A 20,198-nucleotide genomic window follows, 5' to 3' on the forward strand; every position below is an offset into this window, starting at 1 on the left:
GGCTGCGGACCGAAAAGCCTAGACGAATATTTGGACCGCGAAGGCCGCGGTCCTGCGCGGTCCAACGGCGGTCCGCGCGAACTTGTGACGTCCTATCACGTGATGCGCGGACCATGGTCCAAATACGTTTTGGTCCGCCGTGTGGATCGGCGAGCACGCAAGCCTTAGCCAAGAGGTAACACATCAGGGAGGGAGTACTTGTGGCAGCTGCGCCGTGAAACTTGCAACTTCGCGCTGCGTAGCGCTAGCTATTGCAGTATCGCCCGTTCCTCTTTCGTGCTGTCCCGACGCCGGTCCACGCAACCAACGACATCGCATCTGGATTGGTGGATATGGCCCCGACAAGCGAGCAAGACGCACGGCGCCCGAAATGCACCATACGTGGCGAACGACCGCACACCAAAGGGCGATTTTTTTCCCCTCTTCGCTGAGCCGCCTCGCTGGCGCGCCGGCACCGGGAGCGAGAGCGTGAAAGTAAAAAGAAAGTTCGGTTCCAGCGAGCGGTGACGAGCCGTATGCAGCCCGGATCGCCCCGCCGTCGCCGCTCGTCGTGTCGCCTTCGTGCAAACGACGGCGGCGGCTGCGTCCTAGATAAAATGAGACGCACAGCGCACGAAACGCACCAGAGGTGACGGACGACATCCAACTTGAACCAGTCGAGCTGACCACGGCGAACGAAATGCACAGCGCACGGAACGCCGCCAAGCCAGCACACACGGACAAAACTGCTATTCGCGACATCCTCCGCTCGCGCTGCTGCTATCCCGACTTGGCCAGCGAATGTTACAACCTCAGAAATGACGTGGCCACAAGCAACAAAAGACCCAGCGCACGCGGTTCAACCCTACCGGAACGTACGAGCTCTCCGACACCCGCTGCTCCAGCCCGAGTCCAGCGGACGAACGACATAACACTCGTGCAGGTAGGTCCGTCAACGAGCAACGACACGGCCAGCGCATGCAGCATGTCCGAGCCAGAACGAGCAGGATCCCCGGCATCCGCGCTCCGACCGAGACTCACACTATAAACACTATTTCGTACAAGAGGACGCAACCGCGAGCAAGCGGACTCGGGACGAACGGAACCTGCTTGTATGGGAGAGATAGCGATTACAGCATTCTCGAAACAACGGGCAAAAGAGGGCTTGAGCGACGGCACGGACATAGCAAAAACGACAACGAATGAACCCGATCCAGACGAAGGCATCGAATGCCCTAACAATGAAGTCACGCTTGCGACGCCAAGGAATGCGGGACCGAACGGATGGCACGAACTACGCCCGCTTCCCCACCACAACGGTTTCACTTCCGAAACAACCACGGCAACTGCGAGCACGGAGCCGAAAAGACTTTGACCGATGAGCCATGCCACCCTACAAAAACGCCACGCTACCGCACACTAAACGAAAAGCCAATCGGCTCCCGCACCATACACAGCGCACACGTCAATTCAAGCAACGTCCTCAACACGCCGAACTATGCCATCCCTACACAGCGCAGCTCGCCACCGGACAAACCGGACGTCTACGCCCCCACATGCATCAAGCACGCGACGAGCTACACGAACACAATCGCCGACGGAAGCGGCGCGACTAACGCAACGCCGTCAACACTGTCAAGTTCAGGTCTGACGAAGTGAATCCCACGGCACACACACAATAAAAGAAAGCAGATTTGAAATTCACCGAAGCTCAACGAGACGAACACCCTCCTAACGAAGTTTCTAGTATCCGGAACAACAAAAAACAAACGCCAGCATCGAGCATCTGTGAATAAGCGGACAGTGATCTGGATACGAACGGACGTTAATCTGCGGAAACGCTTCATTGTGCCTGGGGGCAGGCACAATTCGGATTTAAAGCACGATTAGGAGAGTATCAGCGCGCCCGGAAACGAAAACGTACGACAAAAGCTGCCACCTGAAGACACGCAGAAAACCGCAGTTTACGGCCACGGCCGCACCGACAAGCCCCGAGCTCCCCTGAGCCCGATCCTGTGTTTTTCTACTCAATTAAACATTTTATTTTTTCTATTTAGTCTTTCATTCGAGATACGACCTAGCTAACAGTGCAGATAAGTTGGTTATTCGTGAGTGATACAAATTGAGTACTCATGAGTACAGATTGAGTACTCATGAGTGCAGAATGAGTAGCACTCATGATTGCAGAATGAGTAGTACTCATGATTGCAGAATGAGTAGTACTCATGATTGCAGAATGAGTAGTACTCATGAGTACAGAAGATTGAGTACTCATGAGTACAGATTGAGTACTCATGAGTACAGAGTGAGTACTCATGAGTACAGATTGAGTACGAATACTCGTGAGGACCAATGAGTTTGAGTACAAGTGAGTATGATTACAAATGAGTATTTGATGAGTGAGTACGAGTGATTTTGTGAACAGACGAGCTTTTTGAGTCTGAGTTTGATTGAGTACAGCGTGAATGAAAAAAATTGTGATTGAGTTTGAGTGAGTTCTTTCGGTTTTGCCGACCTATGCACGTGGCGCGCGAGCGCCGGCGTGAGAACCGTTTCTGTCTACAGTTGCCGCAGAAGCACTGCCTCCCCTCTCGTAAGCCCCGGATGGGGGGGGGGGGGGGGGGGCGGGAAGGCTCGTCTCCCGTGCCTGTACCACCGGAGCGTGGCGCCGTAGGCGGTCAGGGGCTCCGCGTCGTCGTCGTCGTCTTGCTGTTCTTCTCCGGGTTCGGAGGGGGGTCGGGCGAGGGGGGGGGGGGGGGGCGCGGCTCGGCACGTGGCGAGGTCTCGAGCCGCGGCGTCCGCCTCTTCGTTGCGGTTGCGGTGGCCGTTGCGCAGCTCCCGGCCCGCGTGGGCGGGGAACCAGCGGATGCTCGTGCTGTTCGCGCGGGCTCCTCTCCGATGCTGGAGAGGAGCCGCGCGGTGCTCTTGCACACCGTGCTCCGGGCGAAGTTCGCTATCGCCGACTTGGAGTCGCTGAGGATGGTCGTCGTGCCCGGCCGGACCAGGGCGAGGGCGATCGCCGCCTCTTCGGCCTGGCGGGCGGTCGTGGCCCGCACGCTCCCGGCGCTGAGCAGTTCTCCCGTGGTGGCCTTCACGACCACCGCCACGAAGGTGTCGGCCCGCTCGCGGTGCTTGGCCGCGTCCACGAACACTGCGCCTTCGCGCTCGTTGTACTCCTTGGCGAGCGCGCACGCTCGCGCCGACCTGCGCTCGACGTTCCGCTCCGGGTCGACGTTCCTCGGGAGCGGCGGCACGATGACGCGGCGGGCGATGTCGTCCCGCAGCGGAACGAGCTCGTCCTCCGCCGCGGGTCCGAGGGGCGGGCTCAGGCCCACCCTCTGTAGTATCTTCCGGCCCGATCTGGTGGTGCTCAGGCGTTCGAGTTGTGACACGCGCTGCGCCTCGCTGATTTCCGCCAGGGTGTTGTGCACGCCTAGGGACAGGAGGGCCGCGTTGCTGGTGCCGTTAAGGAGGCCCAGGGCCGCCCGGTACGACTTGCGGATGGCCGCGTCGATCCGGGCCCGCTCTTGGGTCCTCCACTGGGGAAAGGCGCCCACGTACGCCACGTGGCTCACCACGAAAGCCTGCAGCAGATGGAGGAGGCTGGCTTCCCGCATCCCCCGCACGCGCGTGGAGACTCTCTTGACGAGGCGCGTGGCGATGCCCATCTTCGTTGTCATTCGCTCGATCGTGGTGCTGTTGGTGCGGCTGGCATCCACGTGCATGCCGAGGACCCGGATGCGCGGAACCTTCGGGATGGCCGTGCCGTCCCCCGCTCGCACGACGATGTTGCGCTCCGCCTCGGCGGCGGCGCGCTTGCGGTACCGGCCCGGTGGGGGCGGGATCAGCAGTTGGGACTTCTGCGGGGAGCACCGGAGACCCGTGCCGGTCAGGCTGGCCTCGATGCTGTTCACCGCCTCTTGCAGCGTCGACTCGATGTGGCCGTCACTGCCGCCCGGAACCCACAATGTGATGTCGTCCGCGTAGATCGCGTACTTGACGTCGGGGAGCGCGTCCAGGCGCCGGGCGACCCCGATCATCACCAGATTGAACAGGAGCGGCGAGATGACGGAGCCTGCGGGGTGCCGGTGCTGCCGAGTTCTCGCTCGTCGAGCTGCGTTCGGCCGATCTCCAGCCGGGCGGTGCGCCGGGACAGAAAGGCTCGGATGTAGTCGTAGGACCTCCGCCCCAGGCCGAGGCGAGAGACCTGGGCCAGGATCGCAGAGTGCTTCACCTTGTCGAAGGCGCTCTGCAGGTCCAGACCCAGGATGGCGCGGTTGTCCGCGGTGGGCACGGGTGGGAGTGCCAGCACCTCGTGTTGGAGGAGCAACATGGCGTCCTGCGTACCGAGCTTCGCGCGGAAGCCCAGCATCGAATCGGGATACAGCCCGTTGTCTTCCAGGTAACGTTGCCACCGGGCGTTGAGAACGTGCTCCTGCACCTTGCCCACACACGAGGTGAGGGAGATGGGGCGCAGGCTCTCGACGCCCGGCGGCTTGTTGGGCTTGGGAAGCAGGATCGTTTTGGCAGTCTTCCACTGCTTGGGGAGGCTGCCCGATTGCCAGCATTTGTTAAAGAATTTCGTCAGGGCTGTTATGGCTGCGTCGCTCAGGTTACGCAGCGCCTTGTTGCTCACTCGGTCCGGACCCGCTGCCGATCGGCAGTTTCGGGCCTGGGTCGCCTGGCGAACCTCCCACTCCTGGATGGCCTTGTCGAGAGTGGCGTTGGGCGGCCCGGCGTACTCGGCGTGCGTCTCGCTCGGGGTGTCGGGAAGGTAGCGCTCGTTCAGGCGTTTGTGCACCTCGTCTTCCCCCAGCCTCTTGGTGGCGGTGTACATGATCTGGGCGAGCCGGTGGCGCTGGAACTCCTTACTCTTGCTTTCGTCCATCAGGTGGCGAAGGAGTTTCCATGTGCCTCCCCGGTGGAGCTGCCCGTCGCCCTCGCTGCATAGCTCGAACCACTGCTGGACGCACATCTGGCGGCTGTATTTTTCGATCTCGCGGCCGAGCGCCGCGATTCGCTTGCGGAGGGTGCGGTTGTGGCGCTGGCGCTTCCAGCGCTGCTGTAGTGATCTCATCGCCTCCAGCATGTGCGCCAGGCGGGGGTCCATGCGTGTGGTGTCCTCCGACGTCTCGATCTCCGTCGTCGCGCTCTCGGTAGCCGCTACGAGGCCTTCGGTCCACTTCTCGATGTCGTCGATCTCGCCCAGATCCGCGGCGCGAAACTGGTGCCAGTCCGTGAGGCGGTGCTTGATGTGCCCGGCTCCTCCACCGCTGCCGTCGCCGGAGCGGAGCGGCACGGTGACCTCGATGATATTGTGGTCGCTCCCCAGGTTGTGGCCCGTGTTCCTCCAACGCGCGGTCCTGCTGCCGGGCAGGAGCACGAACGAGAGGTCCGGGTTGGTGTCCCGGACCGTCGACGTGCCGATGCGCGTCGGGTGGGACGGGTCCGTGAGGAGGACGTATCCGGCCTCGGCGGCGTCTTCCAGCAGGCTTCTGCCCTTGGCCGTCGTGACGGTGTAGCCGAGTTCCTGGTGCTGTGCGTTGAAGTCGCCGCACACGACGACGGTGGCGTCGGCGTGCTGGGAGACTGCGTTGCGTGCCTCGTGTAGTAGTGCGCGAAACTTCTGTTGGCGATGCTGGGGATTGCTATAGACGTTCACCACCAGGATGGTGTCGCGCGTCGTCTTCTTCCTGTTGTGGGTGGAGGTGATCGACAGCTCGGTCGCGCAGTGCTCGATGGAGCTGCCCTGGGGACCGAGAAAGTGCTCGTGCTTGATGAAGGCGAGCCCCTTGCGGACGAACGTGCACGCGCCCTGCGCCGCTCCCTTCCCGCAGGTGCGGGCGCTGGGCGGGCTGGCGTGCGCGCGGTAGCCCGGCAGGGACATCGCGTTGCCGTCTTCTGCGTGCGTCTCTTGGACCATGATCACGTCGGGGAGGTCCGGCGTGGCCAGGGTCCGCAGGTGTTGCTGCAGCACTGCCTTTCGGCACCGGAAGCCTTTGGCGTTCCAGTGCCAAATCTTCAGGCTTGGGGCTGTGCGGTTGTGGCTTGGCATGATGGCGGGTGCTGGGCGTCTCCGTTGTAAAAGTGTTCTTTAACGACGTCGAGGATGAACGCCTTCATGTTTTCGGGGCTGATTTGTTGTGCCAGTTGATTAATTGCTTGAATGATTGCTCGATTCGTTTGGCTGGTGATACGTCTCTCCATGCCCTCCAGGTTCTTGCCCCAATGGTTCATCACGTTGGAGAGCTGGCGGCAGCGGTTGTTCAGACCCGCGTACCCGGGGGTCTTCGTTTCGCTGGCCGTCTGCATCGACGCCGACGAGACGATCGACTCGGCGTCGGCGTCGTCGTCTTCCTCCGTGTCCAGCGTCTCTTCTTGCACGTTGTGGTTGTGGTGCTCCTTCGCTCGCCGCTTGGCGGGGGTCGGGGAGTCCTGGTCTTCCGCTGGCGGTTGTGGCTGCGGTGGCTGGCGCGGCTTAGGGCTGGTTTCCCTCGTCGCCTGCCGCTGCTGCGGCGCCCGGGCTTGCCCTTGCGGGGGGCGCGCTGGCTGACTCGGCGCTGGGCCGATGGCGGAGGTGGTGGTCGCGGCTGCCGCCGCCTTCTTGCCTCCCGTTTGCGAGATCCGGAGCTCTTCGAGTTGCCTGGTGAGCCTCTCTATCGTGTTGGTGAGCTTCTCGATCGTGCCTTTCTATTCTTGAACCATTGTGCGTAGTTGCTGTAGTTCGTCCGGGGCCGCGGAGCCGGCGCCTGCTGCGGCGGGGCGTCTCGTGCTGTTGTGCCGCGAGCTGGAGCGGCGCCGCGCTTTAGACTGTGACCTTTGGCGCGCCACCGCAGCTGTGCTGCCCGTGGCGACGGCGGCCCACGTGGGGTCGCGTGATTTGCCTCTGCGCCTATCGCGGCTCGCCGCGCGGCCGGCAGACGGGCTCCGGTTTCTGCTTTTCTCCCGGCCGCGGTTATCGGCCTTGCGCGGGGCGAGTTCCGGGAAATCATCCCTTCTGGATATTCTGACCTTCAGCGCCGGCGGCGGCGGCGCCACGTGGGCCTCCTCGGCTTCGAGCTTGCGTTGCCACTGCCGCTTCTTCACTTGAAACGGCGTCTTGAATTTATTCTTGCAGTTCTTGGTGCCCGTGGCGTGCGGGCCGCCGCACAGCTTGCAGTTGGGCTTGCAGTGCTGTTGGTGGTCTTGGCCCGGGTTCTGCTTGCCGCAGGCGAAACAGACTCGGGCGGTGGCCGTGGGCGGTGGCCCACCTGGCCGCACGTCTTGCACACCTCCCTGTGCTGACGGTAGAGGTAGCACCTCACGATCATGCTGCCGTACTTGATGTACGGAAAGAACGACGACCGCCTCCGACTGGCCGAGGCGGTGGGCGTCCAGCGCCGTAGGGTTGTGCTTGTGCACGACGCGGCTGTGGATTTCCGCGGCCGTCTCGTAGATCCGATGTTTCTGATGATTCCCCGGGCCGTGTTCTCCGGCGCCGCCCGGTATGCGTAGGCTTCGAAGACTTGGTCTTCCATGGTGATGGCTCGGATCGTTTCGTAGCGCCTGGCCCGCTCTTCGCTCGGCGTGCTGAGCACCACGATGTTTTGCGCGACGTTGGGGCTCGCGGTGTCCTCCGTCGCTTCGCTTGCGCTGATTCCGGCCGCTCTGACGATGGCGTTCGTCAGTTCGGTCGGCCTCGCCTTCCCGACCACTAGGCCTCCACGTGGTCGGACGACGACTCTGTGCTCGTCTCGGGGGGCGAAGTTGGGCATCTTGGCCGTCTTCGCCATGGTCGCGTTAACTTTGCGGGCAAACTGCGCCCGCGTGGGTTGACGAGGGGTGCGAGATTTCGAAGCGGAGTCGGGGCTCGGCTTACCGGTGGGCGAAAGGGGCTGCTGCGGGAGGGACCCTTCCGTGCCTGCTTGCGACTTGCGTCCGCGCCGGGGTGTGACGTTAATCCACCCGGCGCGGCCTTCTTCTTCGCCCGGAGCGGCGGCGGCGGTGGCGCGCAAATCCGCGCCGTCGTCGTCGGCTGTGCCGGGAACCGTGATCGTTGTTCTCCCCGAACTGCGGTCCAGACTGGGTTGCCGTCGGTGGAGGCCGTCGGCGGGGGTTATATCCATGGACGTGATGTCATCGTTGTCGTCGACGGCGTTGCGTCGTCCTCCGGCCCCGTCGGGAGCGACGCCGGAGGCGTCGCAGGCGGCGGCGGCCGTCGACGTGGCCGTCGCCATGGCTCGGAGTCGTCGTAGCCCTCGTTAGGCTTAGCTCGGGGGCCTCGCCTCACTCGGGAAAAGCGGCCTCCTCCAGGACTTGCTTGTTCTTCTGCCTTGACAAGTCAATTTGATGACATACTTGGCCATGCATGAACCCAGTAACATAGGGTTCTTACTGTTGCGCTTCTGAGAAATAAACAAACGCTGTAGCTTAGAAGAAGTTGCAAAGTTGTTACAGCATAGACAATATATCACCTCTCAGAAAACCAGGACTTTTGGTATACAATATGACCTCATTGATTTACTTCTACGGGCAGTTCAAATGAGATTTGACAGCCATTCCTGGAAAACAAACAAAAGGGCATCACATAGGGTGCTCAGAAGCTCACCTGCACTTTGGATGACGTTTGCTGCCAGATGAGCTTATTCGTGTGTCAATTTTGTGGTGCTGGTATATCTTAAGGCATTTCTGAAAACAAAACAGAGTGTATAGAAGTGGTGCAGAAAACTGAAGTAAAGCAAATTTTAGCTAATGGAGAAAACCTTACCTTTATGAATATAGCAAAACAGGCCTCTTCACTTTCCACTTTGTCTTGCTTGACTTTTTCTAATACCTGTGTCAACTTTATGACACGCTCATCGCATGAGTGGATTTCTCAAGCATCCCTGGAAAACAGAAAAGGACAAAACTACTTAATTATATAAAATACCTTACAGCTTTGCAGCTCATTGAGTAATAAGTGAAAAGTCTTCATTGGAAATTAAGTGAAAAGCCTTCAGACAGCTTGCAAAAGAATTTTCAATTAACAAGAGAAGCTGACCAACTGATGACGACGCGGTACGTCGGCAATATTAGTTGAAAGAGGACAATAATTGCCTCAATGCCCATAAACATAAAAACGCAACGAACAAAAATTGGAAACAGGCAATTGTCAAGAATGGAAGCATTACACAACTAGACGAAATTACAACCACGTATTTTCTTGGTTGCCTAATTTTACCTTTTGCTCTCGAAAAATGTGCTTAAAACTGGCATTGAGCTGTTTTATTTTTTTGCGTATGCCATTTTCTTGACGTAGACCAGCTTTTCACATAGAAAGTTTGTACTAGTATTCACAAACTTTACAAGACGTCAGGCGTTGTTTTACATCACAAGATGGTTAGCATAAGCAGCTGATAACACATGGCTTAACTGCAACGCCAAATTGTGTTCTGGAACACCATGCCGCTGAAACTCGCGTGAAATTAAACATAACAAAGTTAAATTTATTAGTTATATTTTTTGTGTGCGTGAGCAGCTGCGGAAAGAAGTAAATTAAAAGCCAATCCTACGTATCAAAGTTCTTGCAGAACCTACACTCCATTTCAGCATCATAACAAAAAAACTACTTCTGAGCGCCCACCTAATTTCGCATTATATTCTTTCCATAAAATGTAAGCGCTGAATACATGTTCCGCGTTTTACAACCGTACGCATTCGCAAAAGCAAGAAGGATGCTTAGAAGCTAGAAGCGGGAGGGCAGTCTTGTTCCCGCTCTTTTACGAAGTAAACTGCATTCGAAAGAACGAGGCGAGCTCAGAAAATCGATCGCTTACCTTCACTGGTCGGTTGCTATGGGCTTTCTGGCCCACAAATATTCGCCGCAACATGCGGCCACACAACAAAATGTCGTATGACATTGCTCCTTCTCCATTCCGTTTGATTGTCAGGATGGCTGCTCGTTTCTGCAAAAGCGCGCGCTTTTCGTTCACTCTTCCCAACCCAACGCCCCAGTTACGGCTGCCAGGCGCAGAGGAGCAGAAGGGGACCGCTCTGCGAGGGGCGCGCACGTGTGCGCGTGTGAGAGGAGGGTAGGACGTTGGCCAAGGACCTTTTTTTTTCTTTTTTTTTTTCGGCCCTCCCCAACTTCGCGCTCGGCTGCTAAAACTTCCTTTGCGACACACTCTAGAAGGGACGGGGCGGGGACGAAACCAAAAAATAAGGCATGTAGGAAGAAAGGAACGCGCGAGACAGCGTGCCAGCTCCCAGCACCCCGCCTTTTTCTGAGAACGCCTGGAGCCCTGTATTTCGTTTCGCGCCAAGCAGAATGCGACAAGTGTTCGATGCATTGGAGCCTATTACGAATAAAAATTACACCAGGAAGAATCTGAAGATAGTGTGTGCAATGCGATTGGAAGGGAACAAAAGCAAAAATGGGGAAGTTAGTTACCAGGTTACTAGGAAGGTTCGTTTGTATAATGAGAAAAGTCCTTGAAATAGGCCAATGAGCTTTCGTACAGGCAGTATCGGCTGGAAAATGGGTGTCAGACCAGTGTTAGGTCTTTGTTTTGCTTTATTGTTTCATATATGTTACCGTATGATGGTGCTCTGACGGGTGCTCGAGGTAGGTGAAATGTCTATGGGGAAGTTGAAATATAAAACAGCCCAATTCATGTTGTTTATTTCAAACAAGGCTGCAAGCTGTGGACTAGTTGGAACGTTCGCTGATCAGAGGGGCTATAAAAGTGACTAAATGTCACAAGAAGGGGGCAATTTAAAGAACATGAACTTTGGGTTTGAATCCATTTCATGAATCAACTGTAATAACTGCGGCAATATGAAGGGAAAACATTCGATTGTAATTAGCTGGCGACATGTATGGCTCGCACTCCCACGTCACTCCACTCCCAGTTTATACAGCGTACATATAAAATTTCTCCAGTAAATTAATTTTTTCGAACAATTATGAGGATTCAGCAACAAGGAAATGTTTGAGCCTTCTATCTAGATTATTTTTGTGTAAGGATATACAGGCGACAACATAAAAACAACCCGGCCATGCATGGTTTAAAGGGGCCCTAAATAGGCTTCCGAAGTGCAACCATTTCAATCGTGCAATCGCTAGAATACCCCTTCACGGCAACGTATACCAAATATTACACCTATTACACCTAACCAGTAAAACATGAAGTAAAAATATGGTTTCAGTACTTCTTTAAGAGAGAAAGTTAACAGTGCGAGACGTTTGTGAAAACTTAGCAAAATGGAACTGGAAGTTGCCCTTGTCGGTTCACGATTACTTCTTTATAATACAGCCGTAATCTACTACCTAAGAAAGGCGCGCAGTGTTTCAACAATAGGAAAGGAAAGCTGGGAAGCCATTTCTGGGTGCTGTTTTCAGGCAGTAGGAAAAAAAAGCTGTGTTAAGGTGTACGCGTATCTGCGCGAACTTCTTAAAGATACGGCCAACACGTCGAATGAAAGACACGGCGTATACCCGGTCAGTTTGTCTTTCGATATGGTGCAACGTTCCCCAAAAGAACATGCATTCTAAAGAGGCCGCGTTAAATTTCGGCATGTACATGGTGACGTGAGCGGCTATAAGAACGTCAAGTCGGAGCAGAGTAAACTCCATACTATTTGACGATGGCATAAAGTTATTTTCTTGTTGTAATTCCAGTTTATTTATTTATTCCGCAAATAATAAGTTCGAAATAACACAAAGCAATGAAAACCAAGTTCTCGTTCGTGCCTCACGCATGCATTGACGTCGGAATGCTGCGCCGCCCGTTTCATGCGAGCGTTGGGTTAATTAGCAGGCGCTGTGTATTTGGTCAGTTTTATGCACATGGACAAAAACGCACGCTACCGGCATTTCTAAAAGACTCACGAAAACAGCCCGGTAGCTGGCCATGCGTGACAGCGCACAGTCGAGGGTGAAAGCTGCGCGCGGCTTTATCGGTGCTCAGCAGCTGTGTTTTGCTCAATGATGTGTTAAACTCGCCATAAAATATCTGGTTTGGCTGATATGAGGTTTCACGCGCCGACACTAAACAGGCGATGAGGCACGCCGTAGTAGAGGGCTCCGGATTAATTTTGACCACCTGGTAATCTAATTAAAGTGCGCCGAAATCTCGAACACACAAGCATTTTCGCTTCTCGCCTCCACACACACACACAAAAATCGGATGCCGCGGCCTGGAATCGAACCCGCGTCCTTGGGCTCAATTCTTAGGCTCAGCAGCACAACACTGCAGCCACCGTGGTGGGCGCCTAAAATAACTAATTCACACTATAAGATGAGACAATCGGCATACCAATTGCATGAGCGACACGCCTGCAGGGGCTGGTGCGAACCGTTGAGCCCTGACTGGTATACGGCAAGGATGTTCCAAGAGCGTATTCGCAGAATGGCGAAGTTGGTTTCGTACATCAGTGCTTAAAACACGCTATTATTTGGGTGACATTTACACGGATCTAAGTTTATTTACACTGGAGGTAGCGATTTTTCAGAGCACGTGACTGTCGTGCCTATATAATTTTATTGGCTTTCATCTAGGTGTGGCACAGCGACGCTTCATTGTACACGTTCACAAATTTCACGTGGACTGGACTTCACGGAAACGCGTCGATAGCCAACAAAAGCGACCCCTTACAGTTATTGTAAGTACAATCTGTCCTCAAGAAACTCATGTGTCAGATGCACGCCGCCAAGAAATTTTTGCGTGTATAAGTCCCAGATAACGCAAAACGTCCCGAGGACGTCCTCAAATGGTCCAAACGTCCTGGATCCTATACTGGGCATTCACGGGACATCCACAGGATTAGATATTAGAAATGATGCCTCAATGGTCCATCCTAGAGCTTATTTTGGATCACAATGGATTGCGAATGATCCCTAAATGATCCGTTGTATTACTTCTTTTAGATCACAATCCACATGGACGTCTGACGCTGCTGTTACCCCAGAGTTACTGGATATATTGAGTAACTCTGGCTGTTACCGTGAAGGAAAAGCTATTACACTCTGTTGTATTCGTTCGTTTGTACCGGCCAGCAAAACCAGCTGCGCGCGCACCTTTTTTGGCCCTGTGCGCCTTCATTCTCCCTCTCTCCCCCCTCCCTTACCCTCTCTTGATGCCAACGCATATAATCACGCTTCTGACAATAAACGCTGTCGTTGACTGCCCGACCATCGTCCATGCTGCTGCGCTGCGCGCGCCTGTGTTACTACAGTGGCGACGAGTCCGGAAACCGCCCATGCTGGCCTAAAAGTTGAAGCCGACGGCCTACCGCAACAAGTACCGACGACCATGACCAGCCTCCAGCTCCCGGTCTTCGACGACACAAGAGATAAGTGGAAAGCGTACCTTATTCGGGATGAAGCGTATTTTGAAGCAAATGCTATTACTGACTCTAAAAGGCAGAGAGCACTTCTGGTGGCAGCACTCAACACGCAGACTGTGCAAGTGCTAGCGGGGCTAATTGCACCTCGGACGCCGAATTCCCTTACTTACGCCGAAGCGGTCGCAGCCTTACACGACTACTATGATCCCAAGCGTCACGAGATAGCAGAAAGCTATAAGTTTTTCACCCGGTGCCAACAAGAAGGGGAGTCGGTGCACGCGTTCCTTGTCGAAATACGGCGCATAGCACACAATTTCAACTTTGGAAGTGCGCTAGACCGGATGTTGAGGGACCGGATTGTTTGCGGCGTACGCTCAACTAACTTGCGCAAGCAGTTACTGGCAAAGAAAGATTTAACCCTCGAGGAGGCTAAAACAATGGCCATTGCAGCCGAGGCAACCGACAGCGATGCGAAAGATATGAGAGCAGAACCGCCGACTGTGCTAAAAATGCAAGCCCATCATCGCTCACCCTCTCGAGGTAACCGACCACGAGGCGCGTCGCATGACTGCGGCCGATGTGGAAGTACGAAGCACGACAACTCCTGCCGCTGGGATAACGCACGCTGCTATCGCTGTGGGCGACGCGGTCATTTGGCGAAAAAATGCTGCAGTGCTTCAACTGATGCAAGGGTTGAAAGGCGGGCAGCGAGTGTAAAGGCACTGACAGTTGAAAGCGCGTCTAGCAACGACGACATGAATAGCGCACACGTTTGGACGTTGATTTCGGGAAGAATAAACGGTTTGAAACCACCCATCTGCCGCACGTTTCGATGGGGAGACGTAGAACTGGCCATGGAAGTCGATACTGGTTCCCCGGTCTGCGTCGTATCGCGCCAAGTGTACGATCGACATCGTGCACAGTGGCCACGCCTACAACCACCACGAATCGAGCTGTCGTGTTACGCGGGAGAGCTTCCGGTGTTGGGTGAACTCGAACTTCCAGTGAGGTATAAAAATGTATCTGTGACTTGTCCGCTCATCGTGCTTGACTGTGCAGGACCCAGCCTATGTGGCCGCGATCTCATCGCTTCGCTTGACAAGCGCGGGCGTTCCGATTGGAGACCTGACTGGGACGGACCTTACAACAAGTGCCGAGACAAGCGACAATATGCTGAACCGACTGCTCGGCGAGTTCGAGGATGTTTTCTCAACAGACCTTGGACTTATCAAAAGTCCACCAGCCAGCCTGAAGCTCAAGGAGACGGCGACACCAAAATTCTTTAAGCCCAGATCTCTTCCTTACGCCCTCCGCGATAAGGTCTCTCGTGAAATTGACCGGCTGGTGTCACTTGGTGTTCTATCACCTGTGAAACATGCAGAACGGGCTACGCCTATCGTGGTCGTTTTGAAAAAGGACGGAAGCGTGAGGATATGCGGTGATTTTAAGGTCACCCTCAACCCGGCATGTGAGGTGGAGCATTACCCTCTTCCGGTGATAGAGGACATGTTCGCAAGCTTAAACGGAGGCGAATATTTCAGCATCTTGGATTTAAAAGATGCATACAATCAAGTGCCCCTTGACGAAACGTCCAGCGGGCTGTGTGTCATTACCACACACCGCGGGCTTTTCCGGTTTAACAGACTTCCGTTTGGAATAGCTTCCGCACCGGCTATTTTTCAAAGAAAGATTGATGCAGTACTCGGCGGGCTTCCGGGTGTCCAAGCCTACCTTGACGACGTGCTAGTGTCAGAAGGAAAGAGTGATAACGGAGAGCAGCTCAAGAGAGTGTTGGAGCGGTTCCGAGAGCACGGCGTTAAACTTAGGATTGACAAATGCAAGTTGCGGCAGCCTTCCGTTGGCCATCGTATAGATCGGCAAGGCCTCCACACCATTGAAAAGAACGTAGACGCCGTCATGCAAGCCCCGCGCCCACGTAACGTTAATGAATTGCGCTCGTTCCTTGGCATGCTCACGTTCTACGCCCGTTTCCTGCCCAATATGTCGACTGTGCTCAGCCCCTTGTATCAGCTCATGGAAAAACGCGCCCGTTGGGAATGGCGGGAACCGCAGCAGACAGCGTTCGAAAAAGCGAAATAAATTTTGAAGAATGTGCAACTTCTCGTTCATTTTGATCCCAACAAGGAACTGAAGCTAGAATGTGACGCTTCCCCGTACGGCGTGGGTGCTGTTCTGTTTCACTCGGAGGGAAATGAGCACAGACAAATTGGGTTTCGTTCCAGAACGTTATCAAAAGCGGAGCGAAACTACTCTCAGCTGGAGCGAGAAGCATGGGCACTGATTTTTGGCGTTTCTCGTTTCCATGACTACCTCCTAGGTCGGCAATTCACCCTGGTAACCGACCATCAGCCACTGCTGGGACTGCTCAAGCCTGACCGCCCAACGGCGCCGATGGCCGCCGCGCGCATTCAACGATGGGCACTGTCTGATGGAGGCGAAAAGCAAAAACGCCCGTGTGTACGACATTTCGGCGCACGATAAAGATCCCCAGGTGGTCAAATTAATCCGGAGCCCTCCACTACGGCGCGCCTCATCGCCTGCGTTGCGTCGGCGCGTTAAACCCTACAAAAAAAAAAAAAAACGATGGGCACTGTTCCTGGGAGGCTACCAGTACAAGCTACAGTACGTTCCGGGGAAACAACTACTGACAGCAGATGCCCTCAGCCGACTACCAGCCCCGACGGCAGCGGAACCGGTAGCTGAGGGGGACCCTCCCGAGTACGTACTGTCGTTGGAAGCCCTTGACGAAGGTATGGTGACGACGCACGAGTTGCAGGAGCTCACTGCCAGGGACACGTTGTTAGCCCGTGTTGCGGAATACATCTTGCATGGCTGGCCTCGAACCACAAGTGCAATGGCGCCCGACTTGTTGCCGTTTTTTGATCGCAAGATGGAGCTGTCGATGGCTCACCGGCTAATCTATTGGGGGCAACAGAGTCGTCATACCATGGAAGGCGCAGGAAAGGATGTTGCAGCTTCTACATGAAACACACCAGGGCTCCTCGTCAATGAAAGCGCTGGCGCAGTCACTGTTCTGGTGGCCGGGCATGGACAAGGAGATTGAGGAATTGTCGGCGCAGTGTGTAAGCTGTGTAGAAAACCTTCCCATGCCTGCGGCAGCACCACCGGTAAGTTGGCCGAAAAACTGCCGAGAGGTGGTCCCGGATCCACATCGATTTTGCGGGCCCGTTAGCCGGCAAGATGATACTTGTGGTGGTACATAGATGCTCACACGAAGTGGATTGAAGCAGTACCCATGAGGCATGCGAACACAGCGGGTACCATTTGCTGCTTAAGAAGTATGTTTTGTCGGTTCGGTGTGCCACGCACAATCGTGTCCGATAATGGCACGGAATTCACGAGTCAGGAGTTCGCCACGTTTGTAGCAAGAAACAATATTGTGCACCTGCGTACAGCGCCTTTCCATCCTCAGTAAAACGGAGCAGCGGAAAGAGCAGTGCGAACCATTAAAGACGGCTTGCGGAAAATGCAAGATGGCCCACTGGAAGATAACCTCATCCGCCTGTTATTCCATTACAGGAGGACCCCGCAAAAGGAAGGAAAGTCACCCTCGGAAATGCTTCTCGGCTACCAGCTCCGTTCCCGTCTTGACACATGCCTGCCGCCCAGGGATGAGAACTTGTCGCCGGGCGCTGACGACTGGACCATCTCACCAGGCAGCAGCGTGTACGTGCGGAACTACGGCATCGGCAAAAGATGGACGCCTGGACGTGTAAAATCTGCTTCGGGGGGGCGAGAATGATAGCAGTGGATACGCTAACAGGGGTAGTGCAGCGTCATATCGACCAAGTCCGCCGCCGTTGCGAATCGACGCCGGAGTCTACATCTACATCTACGGGGGCGACTGAAGGCGCGGAGGCGGAAGGTGAACCTGACGGCGTGACTACTCCTGTCCCGTCTCCTGCGTTGCAACGTACGCCCAGGTGGAAGGAGCAAGAGCAAAGCCCAGAGCTACCGGCAGCGGATGGTCGGAGTGGGTTCCCCACACCAGCTGCTACGGAACCTCCAGTCGTCACGGCCGAACACCCTCCTGAGGCCGTCCCACATCAGGCCACTGTGAGGCGATCGACAAGAGTTAGGAAACCGGTACAACAGTTCCACTTTTAAGAGGAAAGAAATGTTGTATTCGTTCGTTTTGTACCGGCCAGCAAAACCAGCTGCGCGCGCACCTTTTCTTTTTGGCCCTGTGCGCCTTGATTCTCCCTCTCTCCCCCCTCCCTTTACCCCCTCTGGTTGGCAACGTATATAATCACCCTTCTGGCAATAAACGCCGTTGTTGACTGCCCGACCATCGTCCATGCTGCTGCGCTGCGCGCGCCTGTGTTACTACAAATTCTGTGCCTGCATTCCACAACCGAGCATATTTCTTTTAGCAAGACTTTTCTGCGTTCTGCACTGCGTTACAAAAAAAAGTGCGGGCCAATCCACCATGTGGAGGGGTTTCGAAAGCGAAGCTTTATACCACCTACCACGGGTGCCTACGTCCCGGTTGCGTTATTCACACGTTACACTGTCCCTGTAACACATTATTTATTATTTCACTTCAGCACAATGTTCAGAACGGACTGATGACCGGTGTGATACGCACTCAGACTTTGCGTTTTCAGCGCAGTTCTATTCTTCGTGAAAGTTAACTCAAAGCACATTCCACGGATGGTAGTCGGTTGTTTGGTATCGGTATTGCCCACGAGTCCAAACTTTTCGAGGTCGACCTGGACAGACCACTGGTGCACACGGCCGCCACACGTGCCGTGGACGGAGCGCACAGAGGCGCGAGAGGTCGCGTGACGCTATCACGTGGCATTCAGCGAGAACGCAGGGGGTAAACCCACAGCTGTGCTCGGTGAATACACCGTCTGTCTCCCCTGTATCTGCGTGTGCTCGTAGCTCATTTGGTAAGACAACGGGCTCTCGCTCCGTTTCTCTATTCGGTGCATGCACGAACAGGAATTTATCGGTTTTCAGAAGGTACCTTATGCAGGAAACACTAGAGTAGGTGGTGATAGAAAATTCCCCATTCGTCTCCTTCGTGAGGAACTCGCTTGGATTGCCGCAACTTCTTTTAACATCTTCCAAGTACATAGGCATGGTAACCTCCAGCCACTCAAGCCTGTCATAGTCAGCATCGCCGTAGTGCCGGACATCGGGGAACTTTTGGCGCAGGTGCCGGGTTGTATTGCTCATGTACAGAAGTATGAACCACTGATAGAAGTTCCTCATGAATGTGATGGTGTGGCCTGCAGCTGCGAATGATGGGCTGCATGTGTGTCTGGCTTGTTCTTATAGGTGTTCCAAGGCAGCGGTCACAGCCGGACGCAGAACTTGAATGGTCCTTCTCGCGTTCATCTTTTCGATATTATTAGTATGGACGGGCTTTCGGTGTAGATAACGGACCGGTTTCACCGTCAGGTTCTCCTGCAGGTCATACACATACTTCAGGCAAGATACCTAAATTTTTCCCTTAGGTCCTACGTCATGAGCATGCGTTCTTCAGCACATCGCAGGAGTCAAAACTTAGGAATACAGGTCTGTTAGAGTCGCACGGGGGTTCTACTTCTAACGCCAGAGTGCCCTGGTCCAGCATCTTCATTTTGACTCGGTGGTGGTCGGTGACAAGTTGAATTATGCGGCAACCGCAGGTTTTTCCTTTTTTCATCACAAAGAGTACTAGCTCGGGAAGCATGACTACCCGTTAGACGTTTAGTGAAGAAGTAGCCTACTGGGATTCCGTACGACGAAAACAATCCACTTACAACGAAGCAGAGGAGGGAGTGGGCTAAAACAACACCGTTGCTGCTAATCCAACATCCGCTTGCCTAACAAAGTATGCAGTCCCGCTGCTTGTCATACTGAAGCTTTTCCCTAAAGGCCAACTGCACTCAAATTTTAGACAGTGTAAAAATAAGGCCATCCAACAGTGCCAATAAAAAGAGTGCGACATGCAAATATACTGCGTTTCAAGCGTGAATGCGCGCGACGCAAACAGCTCGTGAAGATTGCCGTTTTGGGAACCTAAACTGAAAAACGCGGCCATTGCCGGCGGCCGGGCGTCACATAGGTGATGGAACGGAAGCATGCGCATCAGAATCAGAGGCCGTTCACAGCAGCCTCCAAATGCACGTGATAACGCCGCGTGTCCCATTGTTATTTCCACAGAAGTAGCTCCAATAAGGTCTGCCCAAGCTAATGCAGTTAGGCGCAATTCCAACATCACGTTGCTATCGATCAGGATGGAGTAGACCGTCCGACAGTTATTTTTGCATCAGAAAAAGTTGCAGTGACATGTTGGACGCGATAGCGTTACTTTGACGTCGAATGAGCGTTTTAGAAGGGAGTTGCTGCGTTTACAATTTCTGCTTTCCAGTTACCGAAGGTTAGCCAAGATGGTTTTAAATTGCCCTGACACACAAATAACAGACGCCATCTACGCTTGTGTGGCTGAACATGTGGGCGTGAAGGTTGCGGCTGCTTGATCTTGGTCAGTTTCAGGGACAAGGCGACACTATCTGTCGTACAAAGCGCTTATTCCCTCATGCCGTGGCTGGTCTAAGCGTTTTGGTTTTTCTGAGAGAGAGAGATAGAAAGCAAATACCTTTGTTCAGTAAGAAAGAGTGGGAGTTTGGGCAGAGGGGAGCCCGAAATCCAAAGCCCCTAATGCAGCAGCTTGTTCCCTGCCCTCTCAATCAGCCCACGTTGATCTAGAGGTGACAAGCTAGTCAAAGCTGCCTCCCATATTTCACCACAGAAATGGAATACGCAATTTTTGAGTTCTAACTCTCAGCATACCCTTGGACAGGGTGACGTTGCATGGAAGAGCGTGCATATTTTCCGCATTTCGTAGAGTTTTCAGTTAACGTTGCATGTTTTTTTTT

The 20,198-nt window shown here is 54.6% G+C and overlaps 1 protein-coding gene, 1 long non-coding RNA gene and 1 pseudogene across 2 annotated transcripts in view; all 3 read left to right on the plus strand.

Moving 5' to 3' along the window:
• Positions 1-20,198, plus strand: part of LOC144168483 (uncharacterized) — a 140,932-nt gene that overhangs the window by 63,529 nt on the left and 57,205 nt on the right. The gene's annotated exons all lie outside the window — the stretch shown is intronic.
• LOC144142364 (uncharacterized) lies at positions 13,071-16,850 on the plus strand (annotated as a pseudogene).
• Positions 15,891-17,068, plus strand: LOC144142358 (uncharacterized). Its single transcript, XR_013316959.1, has 2 exons — positions 15,891-16,023; positions 16,846-17,068. It is a non-coding gene; the product is annotated as an uncharacterized LOC144142358 (long non-coding RNA).

This window comes from Haemaphysalis longicornis, unplaced genomic scaffold (genome assembly GCF_048455015.1).
Source record: "Haemaphysalis longicornis isolate Haplotype H1 unplaced genomic scaffold, Haemaphysalis longicornis Haplotype H1 scaffold_1, whole genome shotgun sequence".
In the NCBI taxonomy this organism is placed as follows: Eukaryota; Metazoa; Arthropoda; class Arachnida; order Ixodida; family Ixodidae; genus Haemaphysalis; species Haemaphysalis longicornis.